Here is a 16,408-nt window from a genome sequence, read left to right as displayed (position 1 = left end):
ATGGAAAACACAGGAAGGACATGAAAAAGCGGCGGTGGCTCAAAAGTCAGGTCTCCTACCGGATGGACTGAGACCCGCTAGCAGGCTAATACAGAGCGGCTCCCTCCTCAGGACGCCTGACAGCACATCTTAGGCCATTTCTTTAACCACATGTGGCCTTTTCCGATCCACCAGAGACTGATGGGAGCTGTATGTCACACAATCTACGGCTCTGAGGTGGAACACGCTGGAGATGAATTCCAATAAGACCTCTTGATTTATGAACGCCTTTGTCACTTGCAGTTTATAGAGAGTGCTGTTAATACTATGTATGTAGTATAAACCCAATATGGAATTGTTTTAATCTGGAATATTGTACAGCACTAAGCCTACTATATTTTACTACTGGCTGCTTTTCTATTTACTACTTTACCACTATCACTCAGGTTACAGTGAAGAAGAACGATCGTTGAGGTTGGAAGCAAAATCTTAAATCTTTCCCTCTCCACCATTTGTGTTGATTGTAAACTTTCAATTCATAGATCTATTGCAAATCACAACGGGACTCAATAAAATATTCAAAACTATGTTAGTGGTTTTTGTTTTATTTTAACATATTTGTATCAATTGACATGATCATTATGGTTTTTTTTTCATTTACATCTTACACAGTTGACAGTTGCTCTTTGACCCTTTTGTAAGTTATGGCTTTGTGCTAACATGCTAACCTTAACAGCTGAATACCACATTTGTCATTTGCTGGTGAAAGATGTGAAGAAGCGTTTGTGTTACAGCAGCACAAGCTGCTCTCCTTTAGAAACGGAGACTTCACAACTGTCTTGTTCAGCTTGTCCTTGAGAGAAGATTGTTTAGTTCACAGACTCATTCTATAGCAGCTCTCTGCATATCAAACAAAAGTGGAATGGAGAATTAGCATTCCCAGCGGCAATGTAGCTGTTGTATTTTCGGCTGAAGAGTCCTTTGCTCCTTTTCATTTCCTTATTGTTTTCATTTTTTGCTGGTCGCCATAGGAAACTAAGCCTTTTGCTTTTACAGAGCATTTTTATAAATGTATGATATTTAATTGAATAGATATACCGTAATGTTTGTGAGCAATTTAGAATTTCCCTTACTGGTATTTATTTTTTTGACCCAATCCAGTCTGTAAAGGTGCTAACATCTACTGGGGAAGTTAAACCAAGGGTATAGTTGAGTGTTTTTCACCCCTTTTTTCTTTAGTACAGATATAAAGCCCAACCACGACATCTAACCAAGTCAGGGTACTGCTGCAATGAGGGCAATGAGTTGTCACGACAACTGCACTGAGGGAGACGATCAAAGAATTAGTGAGCAGGAGAGGCTCCCCGCTGGAGTGGTAATTAAAGAGAGTCCACAGGTCCTGGATGAGCGGTGGCCACAATCACATCTACAGAAAGAAACAAGTTTAATGCTGCAGACCAAACCGGTGAAGGGCTGATCAGCAACAATTTATTTCATACACCCACACACACACACACACACACACACACACGCTGTATCTGAAGGAGTGATTGATTTCAGGCAGTGACCTTTTACACTGACACATTCACTCATTAACCAAACCTAGGTGTAATTGTCTCCTGTTCCAACGCTGACACATCTCTTATACAGCAAACACATAAGCAGCTCCTGTGGAGGAGTCGTGAGGCACCATGTGAAATTAATACCCGCCTTAAAGTCTTTAATTTATCAATAGAGAGCCTCCTCCTACTCAGACTTATCACACTTACCAACACAGTCTGGGAGGACATGCACATGTAAATGTCATCTTTCACATTCAAGTATATATAATGGAAAGTATTAACTAAATATCACAGTATTGCATATTACTGTTACGTTGCCTGACAGCTCAATAGTAACATTTGATAAACAGAGAGATTAAATACATAACCACCATGAATAAAACATCATACTCCCAGTTTAATATACAGCATGTCAGACTATATAACTGCAGCAGGAGTTCTCCTCCTCTACAATGCCTCATTAACTTGAAGCATAAAGTTCCTGCTCCGAGACTACAGGTGCTGAAAGACAAGTAGAAGGGACAGCAACACACACACAACTGAAGAGGTCCACGTGCTGTGACTTAGCATGAAATAATTAAAGACCATTCCAAGCATCTGCTACTAGTGCTCATCCCTGCAACATTCAAGAAATGTATTTTTCTTAGTATTGTATTGTACTCACAGATCTTTTAACAGTCTCCCTTTAAATGAAGAGGGTGTAAACTAAATAATTAGCTTTTGGAAAGTGCGAAGCCGATGAAGGGCCTTTACAGACTGACTGGCCATTTCGTCAGTGACAAAGATTGACAGTGAGAGAATAAAGCCCACTTGGCTCACATGGAACCAGGGTGATGGATTGATGTTTGTGGCGTTTGAATTTGTATTTCTGCCCGACTGAACAAGCTTTGCTCCCTGATATCCCAGTATCATGTTTTGACACATTCTGTTATACCAAGCAGAACCAAAAACCCAAGACAAGCTGACCTCCCAGAACAATTTGTTGTGCCAGTGAACCCAAGTGACGCTCTATAGAATGCCAATAAAATGTCTCAGCTTGGCTGACATGACGCACCCTACATATCAATTTCACTTTGTCCACCCTAGATTGTCTCGTGAAATAAGACAAACAAGCTGCTGTGTGCTCACTGAAATTCCTCATGCATTTGTTCTTGTTACATGTGTCAGTGTAGCCATGTGGGAATCACTGCCTCACTCCATCATCTTCTGAATATTGCATATCATGAGCATATTTCGCTTAATGTCACTGTACAACCTGCGCCTTCTACGGAGGCTTTTTATCGTGATTGTCTCAGGAGCAGTTCATCCTTAAGAGCATTCACCCCGGAGCGACTTCTAATCTACTGTTCTCCAGGTTATATCTACAGTCTCTTCAGAAAGCCGGCCGTATAACACCTCCTCCGGCATTTCCCCAGAGAGCGGTTCATTGCGCATGGCCCTCCAGCCCCGCAGGCTCGCTCCGGACCAGCATCAGTCATTTCATTCCAGTCGCCTGCTCATAAAAACGCTGCTTCATTGTCCATGAAACAATTCCAGGCTCTGAAGTGCAGACTGGTGGCGTGTTCCCCGCTGCTGCTGCTGCTGCTGCAGTGACATATAGTATATATATGTTGTCAAAGCGAAGCAGCATCAGAAAAAAGCAGCAACTCCAAAATGGGAATAAAACCCATAAATATCACCATGTTGCAATTAAGCTGTGACACTTAAAGACTGTACCTCCCATTTCCCCCGTGTAGACGAACCGTCACGCTGTGGAAATGTCTGCTTGAATATTGTGACAGTTTTGATCGGGGCTTTAATTTCGTATTCACAACTGTCAAAGAGCCGTATTCTTTTGGCAGCTGCAGTTGTTAGCGACCATTATTAATCAGCCTTTATTTTAGTAACCGACTGAAAAATGTAAGCCTAGAAAATCTTGGCTGGGAATAAATATTTGATACATTCCCCCATATCTTATTTTGATCAAATTAAGACCAGAGTAACTAATTTCCTGTCACGACTTTTAAATTGGTGATGGACTCATAGACCTAAATCTAATTAAGGCAATGTACGAGAATTCAATCTAACACTGGCTCCTTGTAATGTTTAAATGATCCATCACCTGTTTAATATGAACAAAGATCTCATCACATCAACAGTTCTTTACTCCTCTGATCTCCATAATCATTATAAAGCCCCTGACCACTACATAGGCCTACTTTGTGGAGGAATAAAGTAGTGAATGGTGACCGTGGCAACAGCACATGTATAATAAATTGGTTTTAACAAGTCTATTAGTGCCTTGTGTCTTCGCATAACGTCTAAGGGAAAGAGCTGTGACGCGTTGTATGTGAAATCACATTGGACTTGTTAGAAAAAAGGCAAATGCGTGCTGTCGACTATCTGCTCAGTGCTCTCTGAAGTGGAAAGAGGACAAACATCAGGATGCCGATAAACAAAGAGGCAGCCGAGCTCAAAGAAACTTTGAGCAGATGAATCTCCCCTCAGGTTTCTTTATGGGAGCAGTCAAGCTAATGCCCGGGTACGAGCCAGATGATTTCCCTCCGTCTCGTCTCTTCCTGGGAAGTGCTCCAGCTAATCGCAGGGGGCCGGAGGGCCGTTCGCCTCATCCAGCCACCATGGCCTCCCAGGACGCCCCAGATGGATTCCATTCTGGGTGTTCATTGAAATGGTCCCAGCTGCCTACAGAAAAGGCCTCCTCACCCCTCACGCTTCATCCTCTCGCACCCTTGGGAATCGACTTAGCAAAGACATTTTCCTCAGCGGCGAACTGATGGACGAGCTGGTCAGACAAGAGCAGAACACGGCTCCTCTTTGGTTGACGATGCGCCAGACAGACATTACTACATGTAAAAGAAAAACACAATGCCTTTTACCTACAGCACCTTCAGAAAGGCCTTCAGATTTCATTTCACTGCATACCCTAAACATGTACACAAATGACATCTACATGTGCACAAACTTCAAATGTTGCATGTATTGTTTTCTGTCTCACATGTGGTCATTATGTTCTTCCTGCATCCTGACTACAGTACCTGCCAATGTTATAATTTTGCCCATGATCATGTCTTGTATAATTTTGTTTACCTGGAGGCTAAAGCTGCTGCCTGGAGACACAGTAATACTTTTTGTTTCCTTCAGATGCAGTGTCCTACATTATACCTAGTTTCTTTATGACTCAGCTTTTGAGCCACTTCAATGATAAGAATAAAGAACAAGCTTATAGGCCTCATTAAAACACAATTTGCTATCTGAACTCTACAATGAATCTGAGAGGCTACATGAAGCCTAACTATCAAGCTACTACTGTAGTCGATAGAGTAGATCTGGTTTGTTGAAGTCAGACTTTAGTTTTTATTTCTGGTAAACAACATGGAAAAGCCGAGTGGACTGTCAGCTGCCACCAGAGACGCACGCTCAGCTTCAGTCCAATCCCAGCCACAGTCCCTTAACACAGATGTAAGTGTTATTCTCACGCCTTCTCACAAACCAAAATGTTAAACTCAGTCTGTGACCTTCATGCTTTCAGGGAAATATAAATCTATATTCAAAGCGCGACGTCTTCCCTTATCAAAACACAACGTTTGCTTCGAGCACAGACGACAAACGCAACATTTTTCTGTGCTGCTCATAGAAAGCACAGAGTTTGCTGGCTATTGGGGGGGGGGGTCTGTACTGGGAGCGACAGACCTCATGTCAAACCTGCTTTCTATTGGAGTTGGTGGCGACAACTAGCAATGTAACAGGCCTGCGTCAAAACGCCCTGTGCTTAGCTTGTCTGGTGCCGACAGGTCAGGAAATGGATCACGCTACTGTACCTGACCGGCATGAGAGTGGCTGCCCTCCAGTGCCACAGCAGTCACGTCTACGACTGATGACGAACACGGCGCCACGCCATCACTCAAACACTGTTCCTTTGTCTCCATCTCAGCTTCTCCCACTGTCAGTCACTTTACTAGGGCCAAGCTGTCACACTCTGCAGTTAGCCGTTCTATGTGTGCATGCTGGTCATTTGTATTGAGTGTAGATTACTCCGTACAGTACAGAATATAATCATAGAGGCACCTTTATACACCAGCAGCCATGCATGCCCAGGCCATAACACTGCCCCCACCATGTTAGACCCATAACGTAGCATTAGGCCATGAGCAGCTGTGTCTAATAGAAAGTATTACACCATGTGGTTAAATCATATTTTCCATCATTTTAAGTGTATTTTTCTGGTTGTGTTAGGATCCACAAGTTCCTTCACATGCTCACATTTGCTGTGTCTGTACTCAAAGATTTGTTGTGCTCCAGCTCAAACCCTACTGTTGTTGCCTTTACTACCTCATATCTCATTTCTTTAACTCATGATTGATTTCTTAGCTGCCATCACTGGATGTAAGAATGATCTATATTCTGAGAGACTGGATACTGCGGCATAGACTTCAAAACGGCAAGAAAACATTGACTTGAGCCAGTTAAGGCGCTGTGTTATCACTCACTACTTCTGTACATGTAATAATAAAAATACAGGCATCTTAAACAAAAGCATGACGTGACAGGTGTTTGGTTTTCAAGAGACACCGGGGGTAGCCTGGAGTTACACATACTGCTGCATATGGAAAGTAAAACAAGTCATGTTACAAGCTGCAAAACATTTACTACAGCGTGTGCTCAGCGTGAATTTGCTCCCAGACAAAGTGACCAGTGATGAACCCATAAAGCTAATGTTCTCTGGGCAATGTTAGTGGAGCTACACGGTGCCATTCCTTGAGTACAGGTCATAGCGGATAATGTGACACTCTCACAAAGCCTGAGTTCTGACAGTCTGAACACAAACGTGCAGACAAGTAGCTGGTTGTTTAATTTGTAAAGAATCCTGTCAAAGTATAATAGGGTAGCAGTTATCCATCACCACCACAGGCAAGAGTGGAAACTGATTTATATTCACTCCTCCTTCCTAAACCAACAGAATAATAGGGACTTGATGTTTAACTGACGTGATTATAAAATGATGGCACATGCTATTATCCAACGACTAAAAAGAGCCCCACATCTGATAAACACACAATGTACACACACTCCCTGTAGTAATGTAACAACAGATCATTATATGGCAACGATATGTAACCATCTGTCAGTTACCGGCAGTAATCCCAGCGAGCTGTGTCATGCTTTTATTTGAGAGGATTTGAGAGTCTGAATCACTATGAATCCCTTTGTAGCAGAACAGGCATGCAGAATTTCCACAAAACCACAGAAGGGGAAGTGAAAAGTGGATCACTTGAGTGCACTGCAGTCCAATACATCCTGCAAACTGGAATTTTGATGAGATCCGACTGAAATGGATAAGATATTTAACCGTAATGATAGGATGGCCTGGGGAAAACCTATCAAAGGATTTTTTTTTGTTAATATAATTCCTTGCCTATAAAATCTGTAGACTATAACATTTGTGGGCAAAAACCGAAGGAATAATGTCTGATCCATCTTTAATAAATCAATGTTCAAAGCAGCTATTATTATAATGTTGCTGAGAGTGAAGGCCTGAGGCTATCTCAGTATAAACAGCTGTAGACACTATCTGTAAGATGGGAAGACTATAACCTTGGAATCAGAGCTGCTTAGAAGACATTAATGCTGCCGTTGTTTTGAAATACAGTATAACTTAAATAAACAACCTCTCAATGACCTTATTCCATATTTTATGAATAATGCAGCAGACTCAATGGCCCAGTGCTTTCAAAATGGGCATAAATTTATAAATACATTCATTGGGTATTAAGGAAGTGTCATCAAGCAGAGAGAGGCAGATTATTATTAATAGACAATGCATTCCCAAAAATCTTCTGCAAGAACTCATGCAGTTGTTGCGATTTGCCCAGTTGAACTGTACTAAGTGGCAAAACAAAAAGAATATAAAACACAAAGAGGGGATGCAGTCACACCTTATGTCTTTATACATGTTCAAGACAGTGATATAACATGCACAGTAGGTCCTACAGGAAAAAAGATTTATACAGAGTTTGTCATTTACAGTATTTCAGATTGGCTCACAATCTGTATATTCAACAACTGAAGCATCTTTTGCCTTTACACGGGAACTCATCAAAATGAATGGTAGGTAATAAACAGCAATTTCAAGCTATAACATGTCAGAGGTGATGACTGGGACTAATTACTCTGTTCCTGTATTTAAACTGAATTACAAGGCACCTCCTCTGTTACAAACATATGCTTCTGGGTTTATGATAAACAAGAAGGAATTTGGAGCAACTTGCCGGTAATACCATGTGGCATCTTCTGAATACACTATAGGATACACGCATACAATTACTGTCTGAGACATATTTCATCTCTCTCTAAAGCATCTATGTGGTTCCAACAAGCCCACACCACAGCCTTTTGTGGATGCCGCACATCCACAAAAGAGTATTGGTCTTCTAGTAAAATATGATTCTGAAACTATATCCATTTATATTTCTTGACAGTACCTACTGTAATATCTCCCAAATCAAATAAATGTCATCATTCATCACAGAAGCCAGTCTCTTCTGATTTAGAAGGTAGAGGAAAATTCAATTCACTTTGGCTTGTCATCCATCTGTCAATATTGTCTCTCTAATTGAACTTCAAGGTTAATATCTTTGGTCTTTCCTCTGCACTATGATATATTACAGTTCACTCTAACCTAAATATTTGAATGTCTTTGCAGGTGAGGGTCAGTAGTAGGAAACCTTGCTTAATCCCTCAGAACTGCTGAAATTTGTTATTTCGTCTGTTACAGCCAGTTCTTTTCCATCAAAGGCCAGTGCTGGTGTCTGGTTTTGGGCCAAACAGGCTTGAATGCACATATCTTAGTAAAATGCATGGGTTTCTCACTTGCTGTGCTTTTTGCTTGCATTTTTAAAAGGTAAGATCTTAAACTTCATCTACAGGTGAAAGAAGACTGTGAGAAACACATTCTATTCAACAGTGAACCGCACTTGATGACAAACGTGACAAAACACAGCGAGGCCAACACATCTGGCCAAAGGTCATAAAAAGCTAGATCAACATCTGCATTTAGAAAACCAACCAACCAAAACATAAAACGCTGTTACTGTATGTGGATATAATTATTAACAAATCTGAAATCGTGTGGTCTAATTGTGTGTAAAAGGAGGAGTATATTCACGTGTCATACTGTACAGTACATGTTCATAATCTCATGCCTGCCTCACCAGCGCTCCTTGATTTTAATAGGATTATTGCCACCTCGTTGGTCAGGGGACTCACCAGGGGAATTGCTAGGGCGGTGATGCACTGACCTCTCCCGTTAGTACATGGATTTATTTCTAATTAAATGTACTTTCGACCTGGGGAATAACCAAATTATATTGCGGGTGTCTGCGCTGCAGACAGGATCTGTACAGTGCGCAGACAAACACTGCTGTGTATTGTTCAGTATGCATGAGTAAATACAGACGGCACTAGGAAATCTCTCTAGCTACTGTATGTGTGCGGTGCCGGTTAAAGCCCTACACACCTCTGCATAGATTCATCTTTGCTCAGTGACGTCAAGATTGTTTTCTAGAAATAATTACATGCAGGCCCTTAAATCCTCTTTACACAGATATCACCACACGCTGAGAGGATGGCCCTTTCTTTAGCCTGTGCATATTTACACGGAGCCAAACTGAAGGTGCTAGATAGCATGATTAGCCTGAAACGGGTGGGTTGACTATAATTACACCGTACCGACTGTGCTGGAGAATGAATCGCTCCGACCATTTACACACCTTCAGAGCCTGTTGCAGGTCCCTCCCGTGTTCGGTCTGACTGAAACGCGCTCCGACAAAAAGGCACATGTATTGAAACTGTACTTAATTTCAAATTAAATTTAAATGCCGAGAGTCTCCCAAGAGGAACAACTCAAGTGGGCGTCCCACAATAAAACACCGAAATGGTTTGAATGAGCAGTGTAAAAATGGCTTAAGACAGATGAGACAGCCGGCGTCTATGAGGGACTAAAATAGTTTTCAGATGCTTTGCTCCATATCAGCCTGAACCCAGTCTGGGCGCTCCACGGTCCAGTGGGTTTACACAAATTTTACAGCGTGTAGTCTTGTGCAGGGTTCATCTCGGGCTGCTCACCTACTGTGTACAAAGCAACGAAGCAGAGAGCACGGCATAAATAGCACTTCCAAAAATAAAAAGGGAGCAAATGGATTGAAGTGATAGTTTTGCACCAAAGTTGAAACCACCTCTATTACGCTTTGGACCTTTGTGGGTATCACTGTCAGAACAATGACTAGGATGTCTGGCCACACATCCAGGCAGCCATCCAATGTGACATTCTGTGTAGTGCATTGTTTTTCATTTAATAAATTCCTGCTATAAGGCTGATGCTGCGTTCGCCGCATTGCTGTTGTCATGGGCTTAGTCAGAGCAGCCAACGGTGCAGAAAGGTTCTGGCCTGATAAACAAGCGCACGGCCCTCTGATTACAGCGCTGCGCTCCCTTTTCAAGCTATTGTGACACTCGGAGACACCATTAGTCTTGACGAGCGGAGCCCTCGCGCGCCTGCCTCTTACCTGCACCCGTCCTCTAATTCAATTTACGAGCGGCAAATATGATTGCTGTTTGGATGCCAGACAAAACTGATCATGCCCCCCCTTTGTCGTCTCCTTGTAATTGAGTCACGGATGAGCGAATGTTCTCCCCACACGTGCAATGAAGACACACATGAGGTACTTTGTGTCTTGTCAGACTATGTCAACACAGCATTACATCTGAGGGGGCAGAGGCGTGCTTTCATCAGTTCTTCTGGGTACCCATGTGGAAGCAGGGCATCAGTATGACTCAAGCGCACACGCACCGCTTGCATATATCAGAATATTGCCAGGAAAATCCCTAAACATCTCTCTCTCTCTCACACACACACACACACACACACACACACACACACACACACACACACACACAGCAAAGCATAGAAACTGAGACCATTCATGGAAGCTAATTTGCTCCTAAAATTATTTTGTGCTGGCCAAATCTAGAACCTGGCCAGAAGAGAAGCATGACTCCCTAAGCAAGCTGCAGCACAATTACACATTACTCTGAATTATTCCATCTACAGCTGATTAAGTGATGGCAGTCTCACGCACAATGTTTAGTTCAGTACAGAGGCGTGGGGCAACCTTGGCCTAGAATACTGGAATTTAGCCACGAACCCCGAGGTTTGTGGAGATCTGTTCTACTCACTGAGCCAAGTGCCTCTGGACAAAACCATAACCCCGAAACCCTTGTGAATTAATTGTGGCTAAATCATTACATTACATATTAAATATTGGAAAACTGGAAACTGATGCACAGTATACAGACAGTAGACAGTAATATGCATGTACATACCTCTTTAAAAAAATTAGACAAACTATTGTTATATTTTAATCATTACTCATTTTCATAATTGTAATTAAGAACAAGACTATTAACTCAGAAACAAGCTAATTAGTGTGTAATATATGACACTGAAAAGCAACGTTGTAGCAAAATGCCGTGGATTCTTACACCATTGATTCGACACACGTTTTCTAATTCTGGTCAGTTATGTAGCGTTAATAAGCCATTATGCGTAGCCTTGAGGAAACGGATACAAGTGTTATCAGTGTTTTAGGGTAATTGGGCTGCTTTTAGAACTCAAATTCCAGCTCCTCTTTCTTTTAGTACTTTGAGCCGATAGTCCAAGAATTTGACAATTTTACAAGGTTAAATGCATCTATCTGAAATGTCTTGATCAGACTTTAGGTTATCTTTCAGCGCTGCACTGCCTTGCTTAGCATATGAGGCGTTTGAGAAGCGCCAGTGGAATCCGCACAGAATCTTAAGGCGACCGCTCCTTTTCCTTCCACATTCAGAACAAGCCTGCTCCAACGCTTTGACATCAAGCCAAGGTCAGAACCAAAAGAACAACAGGGACCCATGGATACGCTAGTATGTCAAGCAAGATTAAGAAGATTGCAAGAGGCAATTACCGCCGGGTCGCAGAGCTCTGTGCACACAATAAGCTGAGACAACCTGATCAGGATTATGATGCCCCAATTTCCATAAATCTGCCATCAGCGAAGCAGGAAGCACAAATCACTGATTGTAATCATAAAACATTTGAGACAAATAGCAAACCTGCCAGGTCAAAGTGCCACTGAAAAGGCAGTGAGTCTGCAGATTCAAATCCCTCTTAGTCCAGTTTGCACTGAGAGGTGCAGACAACACATCATATTTGTTCTTTTTTTCGTACAGTAGCAGTGGGTGCAGAGAAGTGTCTCGACAGAGCTGGGTAGGACCCTGATCAATCACAATCAAGCCACATGTCCTGGGTGGCATTAACCTTGCGTGCCAGAGGGGGTGCCGCTTACAGTGATGTGCATGCAGTGAGGCCAGACACGGCTTTGCCGCCCGTGTCCTTCACCAATACATGACGGGAGGCATTAGAAAAGAATGAGGAATAGAGCGGAGGTTGCTACTGACACTTGCAAGGATGGATTTAACGCATTTCCCCTGGACAAGTACGGCATGGCACACAAACACTATAAACACGGTCACTTTGCCACTATTTTTCAAAATGGGAGCTGGGTACAGTTTGCAGGTCTGGTCTGGGAACGTTTGCCAGTTTCATTGTTGAACCAAGTTTTTGAATGCGTACAGTACATTTGTCAATAGCTGGGCAATGTGACAGCATAGGAAGAAAAGGATAACATAAATTGGAGACAGTTAATCCACCAGAACTATTATTGATGTTTCTCTGCAGTGGATAAATAAAAACCATGAGAATCTCTCTCTCGTCTCAAATCTACCCAGATGTTTTATTGCATTGAGCTCAGGCCAGATGGGGACTTGTGCTTGGCTGTGCTTAAAACCCAAGTTGACTGTTGGTGCCGAAACTCTTCCTTGTAAAGATGCCAGTGTTGGTTATCATTGGCATCGGTTTCTGTGTACCTGTCCAAATGCATGCACCCTTGGGTCAAGTCTGTGTGATCTGCACCCAGCAGAGATAATGGGATGCCAGATTACCATGAAGGCAAGCGGGAAGAGCCTCTGCCTGTTTTCATTGCTCAGACGTGTGTCTCTCTGGCATTGTAAAAACATCTGCGCTTATGTCTATCTACAAATGTATATGCAACATATATATGCAACACAATAATTATACTGTGCATTGCAGTTTGGAATCCACTATTTGAGGCATGATCTGTTCAAACATAATCAAGTACTGTGAATACAGTTACAATAGAATTTCATCCCCAGTTAGAAATAATGTGTGGTGCAGACTCTAGGCTCAGACAAGTGGGCCATTATTGCCCAGTACCTGCATTTTTCACTCAGCTAGCAGCACAAAAGATGGAGAATGAGACTCGTGAACACTGGCCACGCTAATAAATACTGTCCAGCAGCAGCAGCGAGGAGACAGGTGCAGTAATTTAATTCACTTACAGTACATAAGGCCGTCACTGCCAAAAGCTGTGTCAGTCTACAGCATCTGAGACAGTGCTACACAATACACAATACACAATACAACAATTCACTGCACGGCTTAAGATGTTGGATTCTACACGTCCTGTTCTGCAACGGAATGGAGCTTAAGCTGTTTTTCAGATGAATTACATAAGGTTTGGGATGGGTTTTTTTCTATTAAGCCGTATTAATTCAAGAGAAATATCACACCGCATCAGATGGTTTTTTATGCCTCAGTGCTTCCTTTACCGTCCCCAAAATACAAACGCTTAGCGGCAGCAGCAAACCCTTACGCCCACAAAGAGCCAGGCTTCATGCTGCAAAAAAAAACGGGCATCGCTCTCCAGAAATATATGGAGATTAAAAAAAAGATCAACGCAAAGAAAGGTAATCATCCATCTTTTCATGTTTCAACTTGCATGGCTCCACACAGCAGCGTGGATCGCCTCTGTGTGTCGGTAATAAATAAAGATGTGAGCGTGTGCTCTCAGCAACTACATGGTAAAGTGTTCAAGTTACAGCGCTTTCACAAATTATGATTCGTTTTTATGCATCAATCAACCATGTAACCACGCTTTAGTAGCACCGGTTCTCCACAGAACCTGCCATGGATGGATACAACTTCCCGCAGCCACATCCAGACATGGAGCACATTAAGGCACAGATGCATCACTGTAAACAATGAAGTGAGATCAGTAGTCACTTAGGATTCATTTACTGTAGGTATTAAAGAAAAAGCACTACAATTCAGTGAGCGACATCTTTACTCACTCTGCCTGTTTCCATGGCTCGCATCTATCATGGGATTCATTGTGCCTCTGTAGTGTCGTCTTCCTAATGACTTCAAATTAGTGCATGTACAGTACAGTACTGTAGTTGTTCGACTGATGAAAACTTTTTTTTTTCCCATATGCCTAATGAGGAACTGTTGATACTAATGAACAGAGGCTAACCCTCAACTTAACTATAATTACATTTACTAGGCCTGATTAAGAAGAATTCTGCAAAGCCCGAATACAACTGTATTTTTACATTAGTATCATCATCACTGCATCCCATTAAATATGCTCCAGTACAGGGTATATACTGTACACTGCACTCCCAGTGTTAGATTCGTAGGCATAGCCTTGGTGCCACCGTGGCTTTGTTTCAAGAAACCGCTTAGTAATTCCGTGCACTGTCCTCGCTGCATAACAATTTCCATTGTCTGAAACTGAACAGATCCATCTATTAGAGTGGGTCTAATCTTTGCTGTTCTCATAATAAGCATTATAAATATGCAAATTGTTACTAGCACTCTGGAGCTCTCGAGCGCTTTTCATTTTAGACTCCTTGAGTCTACAAAAAAATCCACATCCAGTCCATTTTATTGCGTTATTTATTTTTCCGTGTCGAGGGCGCGTTTACGCGTGCTACATATAAAAAGCTAACTCTACACCATCTCTATGTCTTCCACTATTCCAGCGAAGGCCAGCGAGTTCTCTTTTTAAAGCTATTTTCGCTGCTTTCTGTATCAACCTGCAGCAATTAATGCCTTGGTACTGTAATCCTGAATTGCAAGCACCATTATTAAGCTTGGTTGATAACTAAATACAGAGCAGCGTTACATCAATAACTGATTCATGCTCCTATTTCTGGTGCACACACTTCAAGAAAAAAAAAAGGCAGTGTATGAACTGAAAGGATGGTTAGAAGTAGGATGAGTGTGCTTCGAATAGCGTGCGGTCTCTCAGGAATGAAGCCTGGGGCCACGGCATCCATCAGACCATAGATGAATTACTCAGACGTATGCGCTTCAAAGTGTGTCTCTTGTAAACAGACTTCCTTCAAAACTAGCTTTGTGTGTGGTAAAACACATTTAGTGTTTTGGGCTCCAAAATGAATAATATTATTTATTTATATATATATATATATATATATATATATATATATATATATATATATATATATATATATATATATATATATATATATATATATATATATATATATATATATATATATATATATATATATATATATATATATATATATATATATATATCTATATATATATATATATATATATCCAATACATTTACAGTATTTGGGTGAGTGAGGATGTATAGACACTTGAAAGCATGTGTTCATTGGATAAAAAGGATGTCCAAAGATGCTACAGTGTGTTCAGTTGACTTCATAATGTGCCAATCTCCGCTGTACCCAGGTGATCAAGTCGTCACTCCCCTGCTCGTCTTACAAGTGCAGCGCTGGCTAACTGAGGAGGACAGTTTGAAGCTGATGTAAGAGTATTTTCTCTCAGCGGGGCCCAGAGAAAGAAATGTAGGTTCTGGACCATCAGGTTGCATTGATGCATGTAGGAGGCTCCTCTGACTGCCTGCGACGCTCAGCGTCTTTGTGATGCAGCACTGAGGGAGTGTGTGTGTGTGTGTGTGTGTGTGTGTGTGTGTGTGTGTGTGTTAGTCAATGTTTTAACTGGAGCAGAAAAAAAACAAACATGAGTCTATGTTTATGGAGTTCCTTACAATTTTCCTTTGTCATTATTTTGCATTCTGACATTCCAGTAAAACAATCGGTTCATTTGATTGTTCCATTATTCAAATGTTTTATGTATTCAGATACATGACAGTAATAAGAGCTGCATGTCCACTAGTTGGGAACATGCATGTGAAGGAGATAAAAATGAATTAATGCCTTGAAGTCTGTGAAGAGATGAAGCCTTAATCTGAAGGCTCATGTTATCTAATAAAATAAAAGCCTATTCTGCATCACAATAAAAAAAAAAAAAAAACATGCCATCATGTCCCGCTGCTGACGTGAACTGTTACCTCATTATCTTTCCACACTTCTATACAGTACTTTGTTTTTTTTCTACTACAGTACATTGGAATCAGTATTTCAATTCTTTCGGATTCTTTTGCTGCGTGGCAGCATAAACATTCCTCTCTGTTTTTGATATTTGTTGTACAGAAAATGCTTCAATTGATGTTTTTTCCTCCTCTTTCAAATGGATGTAAAAGAACAGTCTTGTTGTCTGATGTCATTCATGGTTTTGTTTATGTTGTTTTTATGAGGCTGTCAGTGTTACTTCATTTTCACTTGCTGGGGTTAATGAATGCATCAAAGTCACCACTCATTATGTATTAAATTGAAAAGACTAAATGCGCTGGTGAAGAACAAACGAAAAACAGAAAAGGCAGATGGTGTTTGAACTAAGTGCACAAATTATTTGCAGCTTGTGACATAAAACATACTTTGCATTTTATGAATAATTTCAATGTTGAATGTTAAGAAAAGATTTGCAAACAGTATAGTATAGATTGAAATGAAATTTCATTTTAAAATATTATACATGTATTTGATACCATATGCACAATGTGATTTTGTGTCTG

At 41.3% G+C, this 16,408-nt stretch overlaps 1 long non-coding RNA gene across 4 annotated transcripts in view; it reads right to left on the bottom strand.

The window, feature by feature from the left end:
• Positions 1-252: 252 nt before the first annotated feature.
• LOC121201934 (uncharacterized) overlaps positions 253-16,408 on the bottom strand; it is a 49,890-nt gene continuing 33,734 nt past the window's right edge. For 2 of the 4 annotated variants that reach the window (XR_008693407.1, XR_005897139.2), the window contains 2 exons: positions 1,582-1,647; positions 253-1,405 (listed from right to left, as the gene is read on the bottom strand). This is a non-coding gene — a long non-coding RNA (uncharacterized LOC121201934). Of the gene's footprint in view, positions 1,406-1,581; positions 1,648-2,766; positions 4,385-16,408 lie in introns of those variants that run through there. The other 2 variants (XR_005897143.2, XR_005897142.2) reach the window with 2 other exon arrangements.

The sequence above is a fragment of the Betta splendens genome, chromosome 21 (genome assembly GCF_900634795.4).
Source record: "Betta splendens chromosome 21, fBetSpl5.4, whole genome shotgun sequence".
Taxonomy (NCBI): domain Eukaryota; kingdom Metazoa; phylum Chordata; class Actinopteri; order Anabantiformes; family Osphronemidae; genus Betta; species Betta splendens.
Note: the sequence above shows the minus strand (reverse complement) of the source record. Positions and strands in the feature narration are given on the sequence as shown.